General features: G+C 44.6%; 1 protein-coding gene across 2 annotated transcripts in view; it reads right to left on the reverse strand.

Moving 5' to 3' along the window:
* Positions 1-365, reverse strand: part of LMCD1 (LIM and cysteine rich domains 1) — a 36,203-nt gene extending 35,838 nt beyond the window's left edge. For both annotated transcript variants that reach the window (XM_040592404.1, XM_040592405.1), the window contains exon 1: positions 275-365. The gene's annotated coding sequence lies outside the window, so the exon portion shown is untranslated. The remainder of the gene's footprint in view (positions 1-274) is intronic.
* Positions 366-16,501: the final 16,136 nt, after the last annotated feature.

Below are 16,501 nucleotides of genomic sequence, written 5' to 3' on the forward strand. Positions count from 1 at the left end.
TTTGGAGGTGAGCAGCTGCACTGACGCCGGTCCCTACCAGCCTGCGGGACAGCACGGGACACGGGGGAAAAAACCATTAAAAAATACAGTTTTCGAGCCCTGCCTGTGCCCGCGGTTCCCAGGTGGCGCCTACCGCCCCCCCGCGCACAGCCCAGCGCGGTCTCCCAAGCACGCAGCCGCGCCCCGGGCTCCTCCGAGCCCTGCCCGGGCGGGGAGCACACAGGAGGCGCGGAAGGGGGGGTCTCGGCCGGTCGAGACACAGCCGCACACCCACCTCGCACGCCGCCGTCTTCACGCTGCTTACGCTCCGCTGTAGCTCCAACTCTATGCTGCGCTCCACTCGACGCTGCGCACCCACCGCTCGCCCGGGCGCGCTGCCCGACCGCTGCCTTTCATTGGCGGCGGCTGCTGCCCCCAGGCGCCCTCAGCCAATCCGCCACCGGAGACAAACTTTTCTGCCCAATAGCGTGCGGCAGGGCGGGGCTCACTGGGTAAGGCGCGCAGCGCGCGCGAGTGGTTTCCTCTGCTCTCTCTCACCGCAACCCCGCCACGGCGCCCGGGGCTCTGGGAGAAAAAAAAAAGGGGGGGGTGGGAGGGCAAAGAAAAACAAAAATTAGTGATTTTAAGCGTTTCCGACCTAAAGCGGTGGTGCTGGGGAGGAGTGTGGAGGGGATGGAGCCTCAGGCGTGGGGCCTGGGGGGTAGGGAACGGTATGCAGGCCTGGCCTGGTCAGGGTGGAAGAGAGCTGGCAGCTCTCAAGGCAAGTCGCCCCTCCTGGCTGAGCAGGGGCTGTCCCTCTGTCCCAAGCTTAGACACTAAGCGCAGGGAAAACGGATTTCCCGTATCAGACAGGAATGTGCTGGGTAGTTTATCACAGCAGACAGATGTGAAATGTTTTTAGCAGAAGAAACTCTGAAACTGTGTTTCTCCTGTTATTTCAATGCATATCAAGCATTGAATGACAATCTATCACCTTTTGGGCTCTTTTCTTCCATGAAGTGGCAAAATCTACAGCTTTCAACAGTCATTGCTGCCAGCTCCTGCTGGGCCTGAGGCCTAGTACAAAGTCTGTTTGTGCAGGTGAGGCCTGAAGGGCTCCTCCTGCTCCTGGTTCCCCCCTTTCTGCTGTCCCCCACCTTTCTCCCTTCCGCATTGTGCCTGACTCCAGCAAAAAGAAACCAGGATCCAACTGCCTCCTGATATTCTGTGATCAAAAGAGAGTTGCCAGAAGCAGGGAACACAACCACAGCTCAGGACTCAACTGTCTCTTTACAGCTGTAATTTGAAAAAAAATAAAATATCATAAACTCTCATGTTGATTTATTATCTCACATATACATTTTTCTGAGGTTTCTTGCATATATTCCTGCAGAGAAGGGAAGCATACCCCAGGCTCATTTTGACCTGTATTCAGTTTCTGAGAGTGTGTCAGAAGCCATCTGCTCCTGCATTGGCCCTGACAGGATTTATTAGAGCTCACACTGCATTTTGTCCCCAGCACCTGGATATGTTTTTCCAAAATTAAGGAATACAATTTAAAGTGGCTGTGTGGGGAGGAAAATGAGTGAACAGTGGCAAGGGCTGGTACCTCACTGGGAGGAAATTGGGAACTCAACACAGGTGCCTGTATTTCCCAGCTCATGGTCCAGCAATGCTCTGCTTTGATTCCTCTGGGGTTCCTCAGTTTTCAGAAGAAGATAAGGACTTTCTGCTGCTTCCAGCTGTGGGATGAGTTGCCTGAGTCCTTGTGAAGAGAGGCAAATCTGCCCAGTGCCTCAGGGGGAACTGGGTTGCTAAATTCTCCAATTGTGCTTCCAAATGATCCAGAGATAGTGATGACTACGTGCTACAGCTGGTGAATACTGAGCTCTCCTTTGCAGCTCTCCCTCTACAATACAGGACAGAGTGGCCAATGCCTCCCAGGATCCAGCCCAGGGAGAAGGGATTCACTCTTTTCAAGATAAATAATTGGGCTGGAGCGGCAGAGGTGATACTGGCCTTATAGAGCAAACAGGCCGGAGGCATCAGGAGCTGGCAGCCCTCACCTGCAGAGAGCAGGAATGTGCCCTGACATGGCAGAGCCAATGTCTGCATTTTTCTACGAGAGATATTTTAACATCTGCAAAAAAATCTGGGTTAAAAAGCAATAGCAGGAGAGAAATTCTGGAAAGATAAAGTCCTTCTAGGGAGGGTGTTTGAACTTGACCTTCCAGAGGCATTTTGGGAGCAAGCAGGGGGAACAGCACAAGGATATTGTTTTTCAAACCCATGCCATGAAGGGCTTGGCAACGCCAGGAAACATTTGACATGGCAATGGGGTGACATTATCTCACTTTCCCAATGCACACAGACAGCAACCTGGGGAATAGGAAAGAACTTGCGAAGGGATTTCTGGGAGCCACGAGACACAGGGTGATGGGCCAGCACCCAGCAGGAAGCAGTGACTGTCCCACTGCCGACTGGCTCCAGGGAGAATGGCGCCTGGCTGCAGTCAGCTCTCATGGTCGCCTAGAGCCCAGAGCCGTGCTTCGGGCAAGCATAGAGAGAAAGCAATCTGTTTATGGGTGGCAAGGAGATGGTACATGTAAAAGTGCTGGGTTTGAAGTATTTTTGTTTCTGGATTTTAGTTTTAAATTTAAATATATTTAGTTACTTTTAAATTTAAATAAAGCAGTTGTAAAGCTGTGCACTAGCAGGCTCCACATGCCAGGGCAGTGACTAGGGTCTCTCCATGTAGCGAAGGCTTTTCATCAGCATGGAAACAATGCCTGACACAGTGTGTAATTAGGCTGTGTGATTTCTTAATATTGGAAGATAATAAAACCAAGGCTAGAATAAGACTTAAAAACATCCTAGATGCTTATATTTGCAATAAAATACATCTGGAATTGTTGTAATTAATGATAACACAAATAAATCATGGCAAGCAATAGCTAACTGTAGCCAGAGCAAGAAGTCAAGTGAAGCGTAGATTATTTCTGATGTTCAGAAATCCCTTGAGAAGCACCTGATAGTGGGTGGCTCTCAGGGATGGGGAACTCAGCCAAGCTGGGTGGTGGCTATTTTAGTTTCTAGGTTTTAGCCTGTTACCAGGAATAAACAACCATAAATATTGTCTCTGAGGATGAGGTCTGCTCCGGCCTCACATCAGGTTGGGAAGCAGAGCAAAGTGCAGTCAGGGAGAGGCAAAGGCAAGTTAAAGTCAGCTCTGAGGTGGACCCGGCTGCTCAAACTGTGCCTCGGGAATGATGCCAGCACCAGTTATCACTGACGGCCTCTGAATAATGAGTCTGTGCTATACTTAGCTCTTTGCTAGGAAGAGACAAAACCATCCTATGACTAAACACAGCTAAATCTCTGCAGTAGTCATTCCCCATAAATTGCCAACAAATGAATAAAGGAGAAAGATGCTCAATTATGAGAAACAGAGATTTCAGCTTCCTGTTGATTCACTGGCAGCTTTTATCAGGATAAAACCATCCTTGCAGAGGTGTCATCAGACTATTTCTTCCTTGGTGGTCAGCTGAGTTCTGAAGGCAGAAGCTTGTACCATGGACCAAAAAATAGTTGCTAGCTGATATAATGGCAGTAAGAGTTTGGCATTGGTAATCATTCCTGAACCAAGCAGAGCTGCTTGCTTCTTCTGACAAGATGCTGAAGGTGAAGCCAGACTTCCTGTCTCCTTGGAGTTCCTCTTTATTGGTCTGCAAGGACAGGAGTTTATTGGAGTCACTGAGGACAGGGGAGGAAAAGACGTATTAGGTCATCTGTGGAGAGCTGACTCTCCTAGTGCATCACTCTCTGTGATTTAAAGCATCTTTAGCAATACCCATTTCTCAGGTCAGAATCTGTACTTTCTAAGATGGATTTTGCAAGGTCTAACTCAGTTGAGTTTGCAGCTTTATTCCTCATTTATTTTCCTGCCACTCGTATTGTTTCAGCTGTGGCTTTGAAGAATGGAGCAAGCTGCTTTCCAGCCCTTCTGACTTTTGAATGTGGAGAATGAAGGCCACGTCCTCCCTGCCCCTTCCCCAATCCTGCACACTCTCACCAGGCTCTGCTCAGCAGAGAGGGAGAAGCTTGCCAAGCCCAGCTCTCTCATGTGTGCATCAGGCAAGCCTAGCTCAAAGGCTTTATCCTCACATAGCAGAGACCCACTAAAATGTGGGAAGCAGAGAATGAAAAAGGAGGAGCTCATCAGGTGCTGAGGTGCAGACAGGACTGTCTGAATTAAGACAAACTCCCAGGGTTGTTGCAGCTGGTGGATAATTTACCAGACCAGCTCGCTGGGCTTCCCTGTCCCCTCCTTCACCACCACCCACGTGCCATCCCTGCCGCATGCTGAGAGGCACACAGCACAGACCTTGACAAGATCCAACCTTGGCACGAGCTGAGCTACAATGTGCTTGGTGCGGTCCTTAGTGCCAGACTGTGGATCTGGATTGCTGTCATGGCAGGCACAAGCCCATGTGCTCCTGCCTGTGCATCTCCTGGAGGTCTTGCCCATGGGGAGTGAGAGCCCTGCCTGGACACCAGCAGCCTGGTGGGTCCTGCTGCAGATGCTGTCACACTCACACAGAACTTTATGGATGCACGATATACATCAGCTATAAGGACTGATGGAAGACTGGTACCTGAGTCACAACTTCCATTTCACTGCCTTTGCATGTGTGCAGGGATGAGTGCTGGTGCCCTGCTCTGATCCCAGCCCCTCTCCCTGCTCGGCCTTCTCAGGGGAAAGGGACATGTCCCAAGGGAGGTGGAGAGGTGATATGGAGCAAGGTCAGCTGGAAGCTGCCTGGCTGTGGCATCGAGGTTTAAGGGACCAGGTGTGTACAAAGCAGATGAACAAGGCTGGAGTCCAGCCACAGGATAGAGGCAGCGCTGTGGGAGCAGAAAGATTTCCTTAAGAATTTCTTTATTTCTTCAGGAATCCCACACAGAGGAAAGGGCCAAATTTCTGCCTGGAGTTGATGCTAATCTGCTTTGTTTTGAAGAAAGGGGAATGAAACCTTGGAGCTGAAAATGAATTTTGCTGTTAAGCAGAAGGCTGATGCAGTTGGCTGAGAGCTAACCTGAGCCTCACTGAGCAGTTGATGCTGCTTTGCCCCCCAGGGCAGATCCATGCTGATACCTTGATTTAAAAGAGCTGCTTGAGTTGCTCCTTGACTGATGCAAGTGAAAATTTGGCCCAGAGGTAACAGAAATGGCCAACAACTATGAATATGTGTGATGCCATGAACTAGCTGAAGTCACAGGCAGCACACTGCAATGTGCTGGTGTGGACCACTGCAGCCTTGGTGGTACAGGGGTCTGCATGGGCTGGTGAAGTCTTTCACCTCTTTGAGAGCAGTTTGTGCACTGTAGATCAAGAAGCTAATGCTGTGGTGAAAGGGATTACTGCAAACTATGCTGTGTTTTCTAGTGAGAGAATTTGTGGTATTACAGTTCTGGCTAATTTTCAATTTTTCTCTTTTGTACAAACATAAAGGGATAAATGAAGTAGAAAATATGGCTCCGCAGCTGCTTTTGGTTAAGTTTTCTCCCCTCTTCCATGTGCATAGTAGTAAAACTAAAGGTTTGGTTGAAATATTTTTGAAGAAATTATCATCTCCTGGACTCTCAATCTCAGCAGAACAATCAAAGAAAAATGACAGGAAAATAAATGGAAGATACTAATAAAAAAGGCAGTCAAATGACAATTAAATCCATGCAGCTCCTTTTCTATTTATTATTGAAAAAACAAGCCAAATTCCTGTATGTGCTGATTTTGCCCATGGTTGTTTGTAAGGAGATATATGGTTGCAGTGGGAAGAAAAAAATACTAAGACATATTTTGTGACAACATACTATGTTTTTTTCACTAGTCGTGATCAAATGAGTCATCTAGTTTGTAGTCAAAAATAGATCCAGTAATGTAGATTAAAAAATAAAACAGCAATACATGTGGTTGTGAACACAGCTGTTATCATATGGGTTTCCTAATTTGGCTATATTCATGCAAGCTCTTTAATCCAAAGCTTTACGTAGTTAGCTTCATCATCAAAAGATTATTTGTAGTGAGTAAGGCTCTTAAAATCATGTACCAGTCTGAGTCTCTGAATTCTGTAAGCCTATCTATAAAGTAAGAAATGACATACATACAGCATTTATGAAGAAAATGAATCATTCTTTTTGCCCTTTTATTTTGAATCAAGGACTTTTTTTACTCATGCCTTGGCCATGCTGCTCAGGGGAAGTTGTTCCAGTGCAGGCAGACCTGTTGAGAAGCGGCTGTCCAGCACAACCAGCTTCTGTGCTGATCCAAAGCAGACACTAAGAAGGCATCGTGTGAGTGCAGCTGGGTCCTGCTGGCCCTGCGCTGTCCCAGGACCCGGCTGGAGGCGAGGGTCACAGCAGGCTGCCGGCCATCTGCTGCTCAGGGGCTGCAGGACCTGCTGCTGGGCTCTTGAGGGACTAGCGCCATGATGGGCAGAGCTGCGTCAGTGGCATTAGCTTTGCCCAGTGCTGAGAGCGGAGGGTGTTACGGGGCTGCCGTGTCACACCTCTATCACCCGGTTAGCATCCTTTGCCTGGTGGCCACGCTGCTGCTGAAGGAGTGGCTCTGTCCCACCTCATAGAAAGACAAATCTGGGAAGGGAGAAAATTGAATCTAGATGAGGCAAAGCCCCTTGAGAAAGCCGTGGGCGTACACAAAGTATCTAAGAAATGTCCGAGAAAGGATGTCTCAGAGTCAAGGGCTGCATTTAGCTGACGTATGTGGCTGTAGAAGGTCAGCAGACGGATCCAGAGGGCACTGGCCAGACATGCGGTTGGACAGGCAGTAGAGATGGTGAGGGCAGACAAAGACCAGCCATTAGAGACCATGCCCATGGGAGCCAGTTGTGGTACCTGAGCCACGGCAAAGCCATCCTGGAGCTGGAGCAGTTTAGTTCAGGGCTGTAAATCTTTTAGCCTACAAATGGCAGAGACCGATCCAGCAACCCTCGTTCCTTATTGTACATGATAAGCACATGTAAATAAAGTAGTGACCTTCTGTTTTGGTCCTGCATCACGTATCTTTGTCACTCTATCTGTATGTGGCTGTATCAGGCTGTTTGAGTTGTCTTTGAGGACTGACTTGTGATGGCATTATGACCTTTACCACTGGTGTGAGAAGTGCAAGAATACAAAAGTAACAAAGTAATTTTACAGATCATTGTAGTTAAAAAATAGAACCATTGACAAAGCAGAACTGATCTTATCTGATGCTACTCTTTAGATTCTGGTACGTAGTTTTATGGATTAAATACCTTTTCATTTTGACACTATGAGTCCTCGTTTAACTTTTTAAAAGGCATATCTGAAAACAACTCAGGAATCTCAAAAAGAGAAATACTGTTAAACAAAGGTTCCTTCTGTGCAAGTTATCTTCTTACTTGAAACACAGCCCCAAAAGTCTCTTGCCTAGCTCCAGCTTCAACCCCTCTTTTGGAAGAATTTAAGAGTAGCCTTTTAGAAACTTCAGTAATGCCCACCAACCCTGCCAGATGCATCCCTACACCCCTAGGGTGGAGAAAGGATGAAGGACTTCTCTCAGTATTCTTCAAAAGGAGAACACTGATTTTCATGTTCAGGTTATGACTGTTTTCCCATGTTCTTATTTTTTCATTGCGGCTCACAGTGCATAACCTAAGATGCCTCACTTATCGATTTCCCATGTAATTATATGTACCAGTTGGAATGATCTGCTTCTGCATGGTAACATGTTGCCATTTAAATCGGTATCACAATGCTTCAGTAATTCCTTTTAAAAGATTGCCATATCACCACCATTATTCACTGTAGAAGGACCCATTGTAGTTTGATAGTATGTGTCCTGTTTTCTTAAATTAATGACATACTGCAGAACTGCTAGCATATATTTAAGTTGCCATTTACTATAGTAATAAATATTAATCAGCCTCTAAAAGAAGAAATGTGCCATTGTTGGAAGGAAGTAAAAGAAAATTTTATGTTACCCTGGGCAGTCTTGTTTTTGCAGGGACACAAGAAAAATGTTGTATATCATTTGGTATTTCAACAGAAAAACACTGTAGGGCCTTTCTAAATCTGTCTAGCTTAACTCATTGCTCACAAGTTCAAAAAAGAACTATGAATTTAAAAGAAAGTATTTATTTCCCTATAGTTTAGCTACATTATCAAATGTTCTTGCAAGTTGAAACCATGCAGCACTTAAAAATGAAAGGCATCTCTGTACCATACAGGCTGTTTCTGAGCAGCGGCAGACAAAATCACAAATGTAATAGTTTCCATTATTTGCTCAAACGGTTGTAAGGACACCAAGCGACACCAAAGGATTTCAGTCCAAGTATGAGCTTACATGCCTAAAACGTCAGCCCAGCTCCAAATGACAAACTCTGCCTTGCAACAAGACCTTGGCAAGCCCATTCACTAGCATGGCTCCTCTGTAATCAGCTCTGTGTCCATTTCTGCTCTCACATTGCTAATTACTGCATTTGTGCCAGTGACACGAGCTCTGGTAGCTCTCCAGGTCTCAGGCAGAGCTCTGAACAGTGCACTACAGGCTTTTTGCCACTTCGCAGCCCTTCGAGACCCTGTTAATGTCTCCTCTCTTGCTGTTCTTCAGGAGTGGATGCTAATAAAAATGTAATTGACAAGTGCTGGACTGTAACCACGTGTTTGCACAGTCACACTCAATAGCTGCAGAGGAGCAGGGAAATAACCCTCTGGTTATGCCCTGATGGTCTGGGGACCGAAGGCAGGAGGGTTTGTGAAGAGACGGTAAACCTCTCCAGACCCATCAGTATATCTGGAACCTGTGGAGCAGATAGAGCTGGGATCTGATGAAGTCTGTTAGTTCAAAAGCTTGGCTCCTTTCTCCTAATGTATCATGTCCCATAACAAAAGATACTGTCTTTTACCTTATCCAGATTTTGTCCAAATGAATTTGAAGGACAAGGAACTCCACAAGACCTGCTTACACTAACAAGGAAATTCTGCATCAGAGCTGCAAGGGTTTGGTCTTGTGCTGTAGCCAAGAAATCATCTTTTCCTTTGGAGAGGTTTTGTACTCTCTTAGTAATAAGTCCACCTATTAACCAAAAAACTCTTTTGTTTAATTAATGTTTAACCAAAAATTATAAAGACTTCCACCATGTGAAATATTTATGGACCCACGATGCAGGTTCATGGGTTGGTGTAGGTTATCATAGCTTTAGAAAGGCATCCACTCTGACTGACAGGGAAGGAATGGGACATTTTCCATCTCCTTTTGGTCTTCGTATGTAATTCAGAACCAACTCATCAGTGTAAATATCCCCTTTTTTTTTCAAAACAACAGCTTTGGGAGCTATTCTTGTGGCACCCTGAGCCCACTGACTTCTTCAGGGGCATCTTTATAAAGCTGGGGGACTGAATGCCATGTGCACACCTACCTGCATCATCAGGCAGCTGAAGCCCTTTTCCAAACCTGGCTCGAACAAAAAGGAGCAGCTTAGGTTAGCAGCTCTTTTTGTCACAAACAGTGAATTTCCTTTCTTTTTCCCATTCATTGCAGAGCAGATCATTCATGTTCTGTTAACACAGCATAAGATTTATGGCTGTGATTTAGTAGGTATGAGTTACCTACTCCTGTCTCAAACACATTGCCAGAAGTCTGGCATGCAACCCTCCTTGACATTACATGGACATTCCCTGTATTTATCTCTATTCTGCCATTAGTTTTGTGTTAATCTTGTTTATTACCTCGTTGTTACTCTTTAAAAACTGCCAGCTCGTTCATCTCGCAGAGGCTCCCACTCAGATGCTGTCTACTAATTTGATTTAAGGGGCTGTAACTCTTTCGACCTGTCACTGGAAAACATGCCCTCCTTTGGCTTACAGCTGCTTTAAGAAACTCGTGGTCTGAATCGGCATCGAGATGGAGGGGTTATTAAAACACATCTCTGTCCAAAGAATCAGGATGGGAGGGAAGCATATCTGAAAATAACACTTCCCAACAAGAGCCCTTGTGGCTTTAGTCAAGTTTGGTCAACTACTGTGGGGATGTACAAACACCAGGGTCAGACACTCCTCTCCTGCTCTCATGGGAAGGGTCACAAAAATTCAGAATGTTGTGGGAGGGGGAAAGCAGACCTTTTCCAGTCCCCAGTCGAGATGTGGGGATACTGTAAAACCATTATTTCCCATCAACGCATTCGTTTCCCTCCATCTAGATTGTCTCAGAGACTTCTTGGGTGATTATCTCTCTGTGGTCAAAGTGTATGCACATACCTGAGTGCTGCTGGAAGCCAGCAAATGCATCTCACCGAGACAGCATAACAGTTTTGTGTATTCTGGGAAGTGTAAACTACTTCTTGAGATCTCTATGAATCACCTTTGAGGTTCTCCCAGCAGACCATTTCCTAAGAAACCCACCTGAACAAGTCTGCACCCTAACGCCCAAGCGCCGTCTCTCCTTTACCCCCAGAGCACTGGGAAGGTGATGGAAAAACAGCCCAGAAACAGGGAAAGGTGGCAGTGCTGAACTGGCAAACTATAAATGGATCAGAGAGAGATGGCCAGAGGTCCTGAACAGAGGACATGGGGTGACTGATGTGTGCTGAGCACGTTGTTGCTGATTTCTGAGGGATGTGAAACCTGTAATCAGGGGTAAAGGAGAGGATACTTCATGATTTTAAACGATAAAGTTACTTCTGTTTTCTGATTGGGTCTTTGAAACATCTCCCTCCTGGGAAATTCATATAAATGAGAGACATACTCAAATCACCATCTAAATAATAGAATCCTGGAATGGTTTGGGTTGGAAGGGACCTTAAAGACCACCTAGTTCCATCCCGCCGCTGTGGGCAGTGACACCTTCCACTGGACCTGATTACTCCAAGCCCCATCCAGCCTGGCCTTGAGCACTGCCAGGGATGGGGCACCCACAGCTGCTCTGGTCAGCCTGTGCCAGTGTCTCATCACCCTCACAGTAAAGCATTTCTTCCTAATACTTAACTTAAATCTACCCTTCTTCAGTTTAAAGCCATTACTCGTTGTCCTCTCGCTACATACCTTTGTAAAAAATAATGCCTGTATATTAATATTTTAATTCTGTAATGTAGGCTCAGTAAAATAAACAATGCCCAAATGTGGAACTCAGTGAGGTGCAAAATAGAAAGTCTCTTCTCATTTGCTTGAAGCAGAAGCGATCGTGTTTCATTTGAGCTAGACAGCTTACTCTCAGAATGGTGGTGCAGAACATTTTTCTGTGTGTGCATCATGAACGGAGCGGAAATACTCTTGAATAATAGAAGCTGATCATAACATACTAGGAAAAATGAGAGAACGATGTTACAGGTTGCAGCATATCTGGATCCTACACAAACAGACTTAATCTGCTTTGCAGGCAGGGGCTCCGCAACCATCACTACGAAGTCTGTGTCCTTTAGTCAGACAAAACGTATAGATTTGATGTACAGCACAGATGAATCACCCAGTTAAACTCCTAGTATTCTAGCCAGCATGCTAAGTTGATACTAATGTTGACGTTTTTCTACTGGATGTGAGATAACAGGCGATACCTGATCTGTTATAAAGCTGACGTAGCGTGGACACAATGCACGATCTGGCAGAGAGCGAGGGGGGACAGCCTTCACAACAAATTCAAATCTGCTGAATGTATTTGTAGTCGATGAGGGTATTGTGTGCCCATGGTGTTTATGTTAGGACTAGGAACTCTAAAGCTGGCTTTACAGAAGCATCACACGATGGTCTGAGTTATAATCTGGAGAAGGTGCTGTGGGATATTAAAATTATGTATGAAGTACTGGGAAAATTTTGGAAGGAAGGAAGGAAGGAAGGAAGGAAGGAAGGAAGGAAGGAGAGAAATAAATAAATAAATAAGGAAAGGAAAAAAGAAAGAAAGAAAGAAAGAAAGAGAGAAAGAAAGAGAGTGAATTGCTGGCAATGGTCAGTTGTGACCTTTGTGTGTGTATCCATCCATCACAGCCTGACACACACACACATTCACAACAGGATGTTGGAATGTGGCTATCGCCTGCTGATAAAGCCAGATTTATAGCTCCTAGTTGCATAGCAGCATGTGGAAGTAAATCTAGGCAAAGGAATTTCCTTGTACCTGTCATTATAAAGATTTTATACAGCATGGTTCCAGTGGAACTCTTTATCTGTATAATCATATCAACAGCAGAGGAAATGTAGTGCTACGTAAGCATTATGAAAAGAGATTGTTTTGCAGCTGATACTCATTTCACTAAGAATATGATAATGCAGCTCCAAACCTGCATAAGTGGACATTGGCATAAAAGAGCACCAAGACAGATGCAATTACCATAGCTCCCAACAGGCGACAAAAACTTCAGCTCAGCAGACATATGTGAGTAGGAGGGCAAGAGTGAAAGCCTGAAGGAACAATGTTGGGTAAACCAGTACATGGGTAAATGGAGTTTGCCATTCCTAAGAGGACAAGTTTATTTTTTATAAGTGATAAAGTAATAAAATAAATGACTTTGCTAATCTTAGTGTTACAGCTTGAGCTACTGTTTGATCATTATTCTAATGCTTTTAGAGAATAGATCTTCTGCCTTTTGGTGAATTCTGGTCTTTTGGGTTGAGTTAGGTAATCAGTAACTGGTGATTAAATTAGGGATATTTTTCTGTTGCTAAATAAAATAAAATGGGGTAAGGGAACACATTAATGCAGCACATACATGCTCTGTAAGTAATATTCTTATTTGCAAGGGAAGTGGCAATGTAGCCTTGTGCAGAAATACTGGGGAAGGAAAGTGAGGAGTGACACAGCTGAAGACAAATCTTGAACCAGAGTTCATGTCTCAGTGCTTACAAAAGAGGCCACACGCGAGAGAAACCCCAGTATATATTCCTAGTGCCTTAAAAGATACAAACTCTGGCTCTGTTCTCTTGGTTAGAGTTATAGTCATAACAGAGGTCTTCCCCTCTCTGCCACTCACCCGGGGGCACTCTCATGCCTGAGCAGAAAGCCTGGGACATCAGGTTTAGGGACTGAGGGCCCTTCCAGCCTGTGAGAAGGCAGAGCTTTGCCCAAGCCTTTGAGGGCTGCTGTAATGGGTCACTGACCTCTGTCATATTTGCAATTGCCATTTTATGAGGAGCACAGAACTGTGCAGTCTAAGGAAAAAAAAAAAAAAAAAGGCAAGTAAGCATGAGTGTGTTAGAGCTACCCAGGGATTTTTCTAATTCATTTTCAGGCCTCAGTTATGGTTTTATGTGTCTCTTCCCTTTAAGCAGTCAATAAAACCAGTCCTTGCTATGGCAACTACCTCTTTCATCATTTAGACAGACACAACGCACCGTTCTAGGGATGCTTATGCCAATTAGCACTGAAACTTTTATAGACAAAGTCTTTTAAAGGAGCTACTCAGTTACATTAGCATTTTCCATTAACATTTTTATTTTTAATCATTCAACACATGCATTACTGGTCTGATTCCAGCCCTCTATGGGGATAATGAACAATGGAAATTTTGCAGGGATGGTGCTTCCTTGAGATATATGCAGTGGGAAGGAGCGTCCCGGCCGTTGATACACACACTAAGCGTGTCCATAGGCACTCGCACTCGGAAGTCCCAGCAGAGACAATCCTGAATCAAAAGACAAACCTGCTTTTTTTAACTTTCAGCTGCAGCATGGTACATACCATTTGCAAAACAGAGCTTGGCGTGTCTGCATAACTCATTGCTGTGGAAAGAGTCATCAGGATGATGTATTGAAACACAGCCATCTCCATTATGGTATGCCATGTATGTTTTTAAAAGCTATTTTTAAAATTAATAGTACTCTGTAATGCTGATAAAGTAGAAAGCATTTATAATTTGTTGCACTCCCAACCTCTTTCTAAATCCACATTAGTCTGCTTTCCACTTGACTGAAGTACATTTTTTTTAAAGAGACGATGGCTCAAAATTTATTAATAGTGTATTACGTGAACAAAACCTTTGTTATTTAATGGGTACCTCATTTAAAGTGTTATATAAAGGCTGCTGTGCTTACTTTCCAACACTAATTTACATCTCAATATTTTATGTTAATGCTTCTAGTGCTCACTGCCACATGAACGTTCATGCTTATCTCACAGGCTTCTGTTGCACAAGGGGTTGCACAAGGTATGCCTACACTGTGCAAGAGCACACCTCCAAAAGCTCTAGGTGGTTCACATGCCAGAAAGAAACCACAAACATTAATGTGAATTTCAAGGCCAGATATTTACTTCCACTGTGAAGGCTCCAGGAAAGAGCACTTTGCAGTACATTGAACTTTACGGATATACCTTTGACTTTTTTTAGCCATCAGGTCTGAAAGACCTGGATTTCCAAGAAACTGAGATCCAAATGGTGTGAGTTGTTCTTAAGGTTTCTCCTTTAAGTGGGCATATCTCTCCCTGAGCCTGCAACTAACAGAAAGAATGGGACCTTCTGGCAATTTACTACTTTTCTAGCTTATGAGGCCAGGACCTGCAGGAACTGATCTGACCTTAGCAGAGCTACTTGCTTCCTGCACGTCCCTCTGTATTTCTTCTTCATGCTTTTGCCATGCACCTTGCAGCTCACAACACCCTGTTCTCTGTCTCCATCCCCAAGGGCTTTGCAACTAAAGAGCACTGAGAATTAGCAATTATTTTTCTACCAGTTGCTACTAAGGAGCTGGACCAAGCAGAAACCATTCTGCTCAGGAAACACCTTGAGTGAGAGTATTGCTCCCAGGAGGGAGCTGCACGTCTTTGGTTTCAGGAGATTCTCTAGACATGTCCCTAAATCTGGGGCAGTTGCCCCAGATCCTCTGTGCTAGCCCCACGGGGCCGGTGCAGGCTGGGCGCTGCTGGCAGCTCAGCTCCTGGCAGGGGGAAGAGTGGGGCTGACAGGGTCAAAGCACTTCCCCAGGGATGCGGCACATGAGACTGGCTGCCACCGGGGCACAGTTAAACTGACTGGTCTTGTCTGCTGCCAGAATCGCGCCTTGTAGGAGGACACTTGATGCTGTTGGACAAAGACTAGGGCATAAATATGCCTGAAAGAAACTTTCAATATTATGAATGGTGTTTTTCTAACCTTTTTAATGAGGAGATACTCACTTCCAACAGCACTGCCAGTGTTGGTATTCTTGATTTTTTTTTTCCCCGAAGAGGTTTAATTGAGCTAGGTATAAATAGCATATCAGTAAACAGGACCTTTTGGCTCTGTGAATCATGTCTAAAATATTTGCAAGCCCTCCACAGCCTCTCTGATGGTGAAGAATGTGCTCATTAGGCTGGTCCAGATGCATTCTGCAATCCAGCGAGACCCTCATTCTCCAGTAGATAAATCACTGCAATATTAATGTACTTGTTTGCAGACAACAAGCACTACAAGGGTAAGGCAGCCACTTGAAGGACCTTGGTGTGTGTGTCTGTTTGGACTCCCCAGATTTTCAGAGTTCCACCCAAAAATGGTTTTGACACAAGAATCACAGGAACCTGTGTTTATTTAATTCCATTTACTTTACCCCTTGCCTCTGACTATTCCAGAATGACTCTAAAATATCCCATAAACAAACCTGTGCCGAAAGCAAAATGGGCATTGGAAAAAATAGAAATTTTTATTCTGAGTTTACTTACTTGGGGATTTCTCAGCTGACCATTTATATGATAAACATCTCTATTTAATCTTGCTTTGGTAATGTAAGTGAATGGTCCCCATCGTCTTCAGGAATGCATTTTGTTTTCCTTCAGTAATCCCCATGGAATTAATTATGTATGCTTGCAGCATTGGAAACACCACTGTCTTTATTTCTAAAGTCAAACTAGGCATGAAAACATGTATATAGGTGGATACATACCTACGTACTACCCAATGAATTACCTAAATTATAAAACAAACTTGTAAAGCTCAAGTAAAAAAGTAGAGACAGAATACCTCAAAGGTGAAGGGTACACAGAGTGTTGCTTTGACCTGAATAATAAAAGTGAAATGGCTAGATCTAAAAACATTCTGGAATATACTTAGGTCCCAGATTCTTCAGATTTTCTTAAAATGCAAATACAGGGATTGGAACTTTCCTTATCTTGCCTCACTCCTCTTGGAAATTTAATTTGTTGCATTTATAGACTGCCTTTTATCTGAGGATTTCAAAGTGCACTGCTGGTCTTAATTAAAATGATTGCGTGTAGGGTTGCATAAGGTTTAAAACACTTGATTAATGTAAGGAAAACAAGTTGGTTAAAAAAAAAAAAGGCAAGAAATGCGAAAAGGTGGTAGTATACAGTAGAACTGAGTCCAAGTCACCTGCCCAAGAAACCTGCTGATAATTCCTGTCATACACTGACGGCATCCTTACTGTCCAGTTCCACTTTTAACTGAACACTAGCCTATAAAAAGACAAAACCAAGTGCTATGCTAGCTGTGATCTCTGATGATAATCCCCAAGCTGACATGTATTTTACTGGCTGCTACTTTGAAGTCTTCTGTCCCCTGAAAATAAC

This window comes from Falco naumanni, chromosome 4 (assembly GCF_017639655.2).
Source record: "Falco naumanni isolate bFalNau1 chromosome 4, bFalNau1.pat, whole genome shotgun sequence".
NCBI lineage: Eukaryota > Metazoa > Chordata > Aves > Falconiformes > Falconidae > Falco > Falco naumanni.